At 46.3% G+C, this 9,394-nt stretch overlaps 1 pseudogene; it reads right to left on the bottom strand.

Annotated features, from left to right (window-relative positions):
* Positions 1-6,373: 6,373 nt before the first annotated feature.
* LOC112480040 lies at positions 6,374-6,492 on the bottom strand (annotated as a pseudogene).
* Between the last annotated feature and the right edge of the window lie 2,902 nt (positions 6,493-9,394).

Below are 9,394 nucleotides of genomic sequence, written 5' to 3'. Positions count from 1 at the left end.
AGAGCCCGCTCCTCCGAAATCCTTGCTGAAACGCTTTTTCATTCTTGGATCTCCTGCCCCACACAAGACTGAAACTGTGCTGGAGATAAGAGGATGTGTATGTGTAGTGTGTGTGTGCCTGTGTGCATGTGTGCACGTGCATATGCATGTGTGCATGCATGCATGTGTGTATGCATGTGCATGTGTGCACATATGTGTGCATGCGTGTGTGTATGCTTGTGTGTGTGCACGTGTGCACATGTGCACGTGTGCACATGTGTGCATGTGTGTGTGTTGGGAGAAAGAAGTGTCTTCCGCCCTCAGACTGAGGGCCGATGCCCCAAAGGTACCTGACGGAGCTCAAACGCTGGGTCTCAAGGAGCCTCTAGCCGCAGGTGTCACAGAGCGGATGTCACGCCTCGCTCAGAGGCAGAAGCAAGAGTCTGTGTTTCCCACTCGGCGCTTCACTGCTCTTAACAGATGCCCCTGGGCCAGTGTGACAACCCAGGACACTGAGGGTTCCTCGAGGTCTGCCGCTCAGATCTCCCAGGAGGCAGAGCAGAAGGGTGCGGGACCCAAGCCTGCTCTCCACGCCTCTCCCGGCCTTGGATCCCATAGGAAGCGACACCTGCATGTCACGCCCGCCTTTCTCCCTCCTGGAGCCACGTCTGGTTGACCCGTAGACTGAGTATTTCTGTCCTCGGGAAGCAGACGCTCCCATCCGCCCGGGGCTCACACGCAGATGGAGCCGTCCCTTCTCTGCGGGCCCAGGAACCACGCCAGCTGCCGGGGCCTCTGTCTCTTGTCTGCGTGTCATTCTCAGTTGGAGCCTTAGCAGTGCCCCCCAAGAGCGAGCTAGGGACCCTCAGAGTGCTCCCACTCAGTAGCTCCCTCCTCGATGCCCCGGTAACCCGATTCTTCACAGGGACACTGTCCTCCAGTTGGGCTTTCTTCCCAGACAGTTGAGACGTGGCCTGTGACCTGACAAGGTAGCTTTGGGGCAAGTCTAACCTTTGGTTCCTTCTTAGCTCGCCTGCTCCCCAGTCCCCTAGACAGCCCGGGACTGGCGCCCCATAGTCTTGGCCGTTCGTGGTGACGTGGGTCCTGCAGCCTCTGCTTCCAGTGGATTCTAGTTTTTCCTCCTTCGCTTTGCTTTGGAATGGCCACCCACCGAGGCCAGCTGTCTGGAAGTGACAAGCAAATGGGAGGCTCCCTTGGGGTTCTTACGCCTGGAACTTCTTGTCATTTGCCTCTGTCCAGGGTGACACTAATGCTTTTTGCTGGCGAGACCTCAGCAGAGCTCACTTGTCTCAGGGCTGAGAGCGTGTGCCAGAGAGTGGAAACCAGGCAGGTGTGTTAGGCTGAATTCTTAGCATCTCTGCCTAAGTCGTCGGGATGACCCCTCTCAGACAGCCCAGGAGCCCGGGACCAGGTAGATTGTGAGAGAGGGGAAGGGGAAGGGCCAGCGTCATGGCCCACGTCAGGGGGAGGGGGTGCTGGGAGGTGGCAGGGTGAAGTGGGACACCGAGAACACACAAAATAACGCCAGGGCGAAGGCAGGAGGAGCCGCCGAAGCCGACTCTTCGCTTCCGCTGGCTCCATGGCTGTTTGGTGTTGAGTTTCTGTACTTAAAACTCGAGGAAAAGGAACGAGATGGCTGTGGTGGCCTTTCTCTCTTCACGGTTATTTCACTCTTCCAGGGGTTCAGGCCACACGACAGCCCACCCTTTGGGCCTCTGTTATGTGTTGGTAAACGCAGTCATCTCTCATGTTTTGCCCCTCCCTCCCCGCCCCCAAAAAGATAAAATCAACTGAAATCTGCTTCTCAGAATTTTTCAGCTATGGCTCCCTCCCATCTCTTCCCCCGATGAAAACTCCCATGAATATATGGCTATTCAAAGGGTGTGTCTTCCTAGGGCATAATTCAGTATTGTTAAGAATGCATTTATTCGCTCGCTGGATCAGCTTCCTCCATTGATTGAATACCGATGATGCTCACTCGATACAAAGATACATGAAAAACAAATCCTCCCTCTCGGGGCACTGGAAGTCAGGGTGGGAGACGGTGCACAGTTACGACGTCATAAGCTCCGTCAGCCTGTAAGGGGCACTCCCAACCCTGCATGTTGCTGGTGGGCTGCCTGGAGGAGGCCTCCTTTAAGCATCACGGGTGAATCGACATGACAAGGGATGCAGGACCATTGCTAAGCAGGGGACCTAAATCATGGGGACCTAGCTCTGCATACATAATACATACGGGTAGCGTGTGGATTATAGCTGGTGACCTTTTTGAGCAGTTATTTCAATTGACATTAAATTTAACACAAAATCATCTTTTTTATTAATTCATGCCAAACTTGAGTCATCTTAGATGTTTATCTTTGGTATCAAAAAAAATTTTTTTTTTTTTTTTTGCTTATCTTAAACTTAACTCTTTGGCATAAGATAAAAAAAAAAGATAGAGACATTTCAGGCTGAAAATTACAACGGCTGACGATAGCGAATGTTGATGACACAGAGTGGATGTTGCTGGTAGCTATAGGACAGTGCACTCACTCTGGGAACAGATCTGGCAGTTTCTTATGAAGTTAAACGTTTACCTAGTCCATGACCCAGAAATTCTAGGTATTTACTCAAGAGGAAAAAAAAAAAACCACATATACACAAAAGGTCTTGTGTAAAAATATTTATAACCATTGTATTCTTAAGAGCCCCAAACTGGATACGGCCCAGACCTCCACCAACAGGAGAATGGAGAAGCTGTGGCATATCCACATAATGAAATACTGCTAGACAATAAAGAGGAATGAATTATTGATACATTCAACAAAATGTACGACCCTCAAAAACAGTATGCTGAGCAAAAGAAGCCAGACACAAATAATACATCTTGTATGATTTCTTTGGTTCGAAGGTGTGTAACATGCAGACCTTATCTGTGATGAAGCACATCAGAGCCTTGTCCATCTTGGGGTAGGAGGCACAGACTGGGGAGGGGTGTGGCAGGGCTTTCTGACGCTGGACTGTCACATGGCTGTGTGTTACACACGTGTGGGGGTCGACCATCGAATTGCACACACAGGAAGATCAGTACATTTCACTTTGTGAAAAGTGTGCCTTGATCAAAAAATGCCGGGGCTGAAGAAGGCGTGGTTCAAAATTGCATGGGAGATCATAAAAACAAGCAAGTGCGAACAGACGGAGAGTCAACGGGGAACACGCACACACACACACACGCACGCGCGTGCGCGCACACACACCCGGGCTGCAGACCTCGGCGGGCGTGTGTAACACTGGCCGTGAAATCTTGTTATCATCTTGTTATCATCTGCTTTCTTCCTCCTCTCGGTTCTGTTCTTTGGCTGCACAGGTGACACTTGCTAGACGTGACCCACATTTCACAGCCTCGCTCTATATGATTTTCAAAATAAATGGTTAGGATTAGGGACGCAGAGATGTTCAGAACCAAGCGAGATTCCTTCATCTTCCAGACGAGGCCATGGGGGCCGGGTTGTCGAAGGGCCTCGCCATGGCCAGTCACCGAAACCGGCAGAGCCTTCCCTAGTTGGCGGGCAGGGAGTAGCCCTGGGTTCTAGAGAACTTTTGGAGTAATGTCTCTGTTATTTGTTTCTTACGTGTTACTGTGTGCGCAGTAATAAAAGAACAGGCAATACGGTGATTGGGTGTCTTTATGGATCTGGCTCTGCCTGGGGGCCTCACGTATGACATGCTTAATCCACTCCCACACCTGGGCAAGGTAAGCACTATCACCGGCATTCAAAGACGAGGAAATGAAGAAATGGAGAGGTCAAATGACTTGCTAATACTTGGCCAGCGCAGAATCCAAACCTAAATCTGTCTCATTCTAAATTCCATGCTCTCTCCGTGAAGATTTGCTGATCCCTTGAACGTTAAATTTGCTCTTTTTAATCAATAGTGACACGGCTGTGCCTTTTTAGCTATTAGACCTACTACCCATTGGTTATTTCGATCTCATCAAATTCGTGTATGGAGTACTATTATCGGATATTTGCCTCCTTCCTAGAATTTCTTTAGCACTTAAATAGTTAAATGGAAATTTTCATACTGTTGTTTTTTTTTTTATAATTTTCAGACACAAATTCTTGATTGCTTTATTCACTCTTACTATTACGTTGACAAAGGGACAGAATGAAAAAGGAAAATAGTCCAAAGGAAGAAAATCCGAAAATCAACTAAAGGACGTCCCGGGCCATTTTACCAAAATTCAAGGAAAAATAATATCCAGATTGTTCCAAATATGATATTCATGACTTTGTGTGATTTTGCTTTCTTTTGAAACAATAAAATCATTTAAGGCTTTAAATCCCTACTCTACCTGTCTCCCTCCGCCCCCGACAAAGCTTTAACTGTATCCAGGGGATTTTGATTTAAAGTTTTTCCTAGTCTCTTTTGGATTCTTAAGTTGTGATTTCAATTTTGATTTCCTTTTTGAACTAGGAATTTTCCAATAATTAGAGGATTATAAAAACCTTTTTATTGTTGACTTCCAGTTTGTAAGTTTAAAAAAAAATCTCTGCTTTGGGAAATTTAAGCAAAGTTTTCTTTATGCCAAGTATATAATTAATTTGTGTATTGTATGAATACAAGAAGAAAAATGTGTCGTTTATTGTAGTTTTTAAATCCATTATATCTTTGCTTTAATTATATACTCGAACTGTTGAATTCTGAATGAATATTAAAAACATCCCACAGTGAAATGTTTTCATCGATGCCTCTGCGTATTTCTGGGTTTTTTGCTTTATATGTATGGCTTTGTTGTTTATCTATTAATGTTTATGACTTACACACAGCTTATTCATTGATTAACTTACCTTATTCCATTTTTCCTCTTTAATAATGCTTTCGGCTTTGAATTACCTTTTCATTGATATTAATATCGCCATTCATGCTGAGCTTTATTTTTTTTTTCTTTGCATTTTCTTAGCATGTGCTTGCCTTCCCTTAATTTCTCGTCTTTCTTTGTAACTTTGTTTTGGTGCGTTTCTAAAAACACCTCATGCCTGGGTTTTTATGTCATAACTAATATCAGGATCTTTGTCTTTTGAGAGGAGAATTCAGTTCACAGTAATCGCGATGCTCGACGCGCTTGCTTTTATGATTTCCATATTTTTTGTTTGCTATTCTTTGCTATCCTTTTTAGCTTTACTTTGCCCCACCTTCATTTCTTTATTGCACTGTTAATTTTTAAAAGAGACCATTTTCCATGATCCTCGTTGTGTTTGTTTAATCACACATGGTCATTACTAAATTTGGACTTCTCGACTAACATGTAAAAATCGCACGATCCCTCTGCTCCTAGTCCGTGTGCTCCACAAGTCATTCTATCCCCACTCACTGGCAGGAGACATTTTATTTTCCTGTTCTGCATGGTACGTCCTGCTCCATCCCCTGCATGCGTGCACGCACATATACGCACACGTGCACGCACGCTTCCTTGCTGAGATAGTGGGCAATTATTGCTTCAAGCTTTTTTAGGGATTTCTTTATAATTTCCTTGTTTAAGGCGTAGTCTAAATTCCCAGTCACATCGTCAAGATCCTCCATGTATTTGATTATCACTCTTTCTGGCATGCTCTCGTTTTCCCAGATTCTGAGGTTCGCTTTCTGTTTGTTTATTTAGTTACAACAGTTTCTACGTGTTTCCCCAGATGGGTCACAAGGGTTGCACTGCATCGAATCCTTGCTTGCCCCCAAAATGTCAGTCTTTCGCATTAGAGTGTATCTTGTCTGGGTATAGAATTATTAGAACTTACTCCTATTTTCTCAATCGTCCAGTATCATCCCACTGTCTGCTGGATTAGCATATAATTTACAAGTCAGATTCAATTACCATCATGTGATCCGGGTTTTTCCTGGAAGTTTTTGAGATTGTCTCTTTGCCCTTGGGGCATTTCTGTAATATTTCGAGGCTGTGTTCCATTTCATTTTGAATCGTCAAGTTCAGAAAATGTTTTATTTCACCTTTTTATTATTGTTACTTTTCTCCTCCATGCTACTCTCCGAGATATGTTTTCTCCTGAGGGTAATAATATTTGCATCGGAGGCCTCTCGGATCTGTCCCTCGAGTCTTTCATCTTCCATCTTTTTGTTGACAGTTTCTCGTTTTTAATGTTCTTGACTTCTGTCGTTTGAAATGTTCTCACTCTGCTCACTCGGAATATCCGTTTGGTTCTTAGCAGTGACTGTTCCGTTTACCACATTTTAAAATCCGGGCACCACATTTTAGTTTAGTTTTAATTTAATTTAATTTTATTATTTTTATTATTTTTTTTTCAGGTGAGGCAACCCTTGGTCGACCTCACAGATTGCAAGGACCTTGTCAGCTTACAATCCCTTATTTTTTTATTTTTTACACCTACACCACCTGGTCTTCCTAGGGGGTCTCCCGTCCAAGTACTAACCAGGCCCGACCCTGCTTAGCTTTCGAGATCAGACGGGATCGGGCGTGTTCAGGGTGGCATGGCCGTAGTAGACTAGTTTTAATTTTAGAAAGTCTTCTTTTCCTTATGTTTTGTCGAACTTATCCTTTACCTTCTCCATTGACTCCGCCATTGATTCTTGACGGCACGGACTCTCATTCTAGATTCTGTGTTCCAGAATATTCAATACGTTTTCGCTGATTCGAGTTGTGGCTCGCTCATGGGCATGGTTTGATTTTAGGCAAATCTTTCTCTTTGAACTAACTATGCTAGCGAAGCTTTGTCCGGGGCTGGAGATCTCAGCCACCGCAGAAATGTCACAGACGCGTCTTAGGCTTTTCGTCTACCTACAGAAGGAGCAAGCCTCACATGCTGGAGGTCCCTGATGAGTTCCCCGACCTCCTCAATGAGTTTTTAAAACATTTTATATGTTAAAGTCCACTCTTTGTGCTGTAATGTTCTATGGCTTTTGACAAAAGCACAGTGTCACATCTACCATTACAGCATCATATAGAACAGTTTCACTGCCCTGAAATATCCCCCGTGCTTTACCTGGTCAACAGCCCCCCCACCTCCCCACCCTCCACTGCCCCCAAATCTCCCAACACTTCTTTGGAGATTGTTTTGATGTTTTAAAGGGCAGGACAGCAATAAAAAGCTATCATCACCTCCATTGCCTTGTGGCAGACAGCTATAGGTGAGTGTCACCCTCCATCTGGCTGGACACAGAAAGGCGTCCTACTTGGAGTTGTATAACAGGTAAGTGACTGCCACTCCAGAGCTAGAAATTCTCCCGTAAACACAGTGTGGGGACGCACTATTCTACAGACTTTTTCTCTAGGCACTGTGGTGAATTGAATCGCCAAGCCCAGTTCTTCATCTCCCCCTGGCTCTGCTTAGCTGTGTGACTTTGTTGTCCCTCATGCTCAAGATGGAAGGTATTTCCCCAGCCTCCGACTGTGAGCTTGGCTGTGTGACTTGCTTTAGTCAATGAGGTGTTAGCAGACATTGGCCTGCGCTGCCCACTGACCCAGGAGGAGGATGAGACGTGTGGGGAGCTGCTGTGATGATCTGAATGTTTGTCTCTCTCTCAAACACAGCTGTTGAAATCCCAGTCGCCGAGGTGGCGGTGTTAGGAGGCGGGACTTTGGGAGGTGATCAGGTCATGAGGTGGAGCCGTCATGACTGGGGTTCGTGCCCCTATAAAAGAAGCCCTACAGAGCTCCTTAGCTCCCCCCGCCATGTGAGGACACAGAAAAGACAACTGTCTATGAACTAGGACCCTCCTGCCTGACACAGAATCTGCTGGCGTCATGATCTTGAAATTCTCAGCCTCCAGAACTGTGAGAAATAAATATGTGTCGTTGGAAAGCTATCCAGTTTATGGTCTTTCATTATAATAGCCCAAATGAATGACTATAACTACCCCGGCCCACCTGCCCTGGTGACCCACAAACCGTGAGTGAGAAATAAATGCTTTTTCTTTCGTGCCAACGAGGTTAGCGTAGCAACAGGTAACTGATGCGGGCAAGGTACCTCAAAATGGAATGAAAGTCTAAGGAATGAAAGTCTAGAAAGAATCGCCACGAAGTGTTTGAAAAGCCGTCGTCTTTTAAACAGAAGAGCGTGGTTGTGGTTCTTCTGCATTTCAAAACCTGCCAAAGGGCAGAGGCATCTCAAACTTCGAACACTTGAAAGGTTCCCACGAGGCCGGTACCCACTGTGGATTTTAATGTGCCAAAGGACGGGACAATGGGTCACTGTGGTTTCTTCTCAGAGCAGATCGCCAAGGCCAGGTCAGCCAGGGCACTTGACCGAGTTAATTATGTGGCGCTATCACCCCCAGTAGTGTAGGGGAGGGAGAAGGGAGGTTCCACACGGAGCGTGACTCTGAAAGTCTTTCTCTCGTGGTATCCCCTCCCCCCGACAGCTCCCCACCCCATGGAGCTTTCGGTTCCCTTTTTCCCTTCCTGCAAAACTCGCCCTGCACACACACCCCACCGAGAAAGGACACCCAGCGGAGTTCTCTCTTTCCACAGACATCTGTTTTTTGTGTTTAATTTGAGGAAGCGATTACATAAATACGTTTAAACTCGTTCTATTTTAAAAGGTGGCTTTCACAAACGGGAAAGTGGAAAAAGAAACCACTTTAAACCGAAGACGGCAATAACCTATAATAAATAAATTAACCACGATGGATCGTATACCGTTGACCTTGAACAATGCGGGGGTTTTAGGGGCGCCAACCACCGGCACGGTTGAGAATCCCCATTTAACTTCAGTCAGCCTCTACATATGCCGACTCTCATCTACCAGCTGACCCTGAACTCACAGGTTTGAACTTTGAGGGTCAATTGAAAAAGTGTGTGTGTAAGTGGACACGCCCGCTTCAAACCCACAGTGTTCAAGGGTTGAGTTCTCAGTACGAGCTGACCGTCTCTACGTGCAAGGGGTTCTGAGTGAGAGGAACGCTTCTCAACCTGGGCTGCATGACAGAAGGTCCCGGAGAGATTTTAAAATCCTGATGCCCAGGCCACTCTGACTGACGACGTCAGATGTTCTGGGATGGAACCCCGCAGCAATCTGCTCTAAAGGTCCCCAGGAAAGTCTAACACACAGCAAAGAGCAAGGCCCACTGGCCTGGGTGAGTGAGCTAACTGGCAGATCGCACCTGCTAAGGGCGAAGTTCAGTCAAGGTCTTGGCAGGGACCAGAATCCACCCCGTTTGTCTCGCGAGGCGGGGGCTGCTTCTGAGGGGGAGGCTTACAGGGAGCAGCAGAGAAAGGAAGCTGGTACCTCTCTAAGCCTGAATGGACACTGTGACTGGAGCCCAGAGAGACTGTATGTGAGATGCCACTGTCCCCTGGGAAAAGAGTCACAGCCAGAGACGTGAAGCAGAGAGGAGGAAGATACCCTCCACGCCTGCTTTCTCCTTCCCTCTGTAATCTGACCTC

This window comes from Pteropus alecto, unplaced genomic scaffold (assembly GCF_000325575.1).
Source record: "Pteropus alecto unplaced genomic scaffold, ASM32557v1 scaffold80, whole genome shotgun sequence".
Classification (NCBI taxonomy): Eukaryota; Metazoa; Chordata; class Mammalia; order Chiroptera; family Pteropodidae; genus Pteropus; species Pteropus alecto.
Note: the sequence above shows the minus strand (reverse complement) of the source record. Positions and strands in the feature narration are given on the sequence as shown.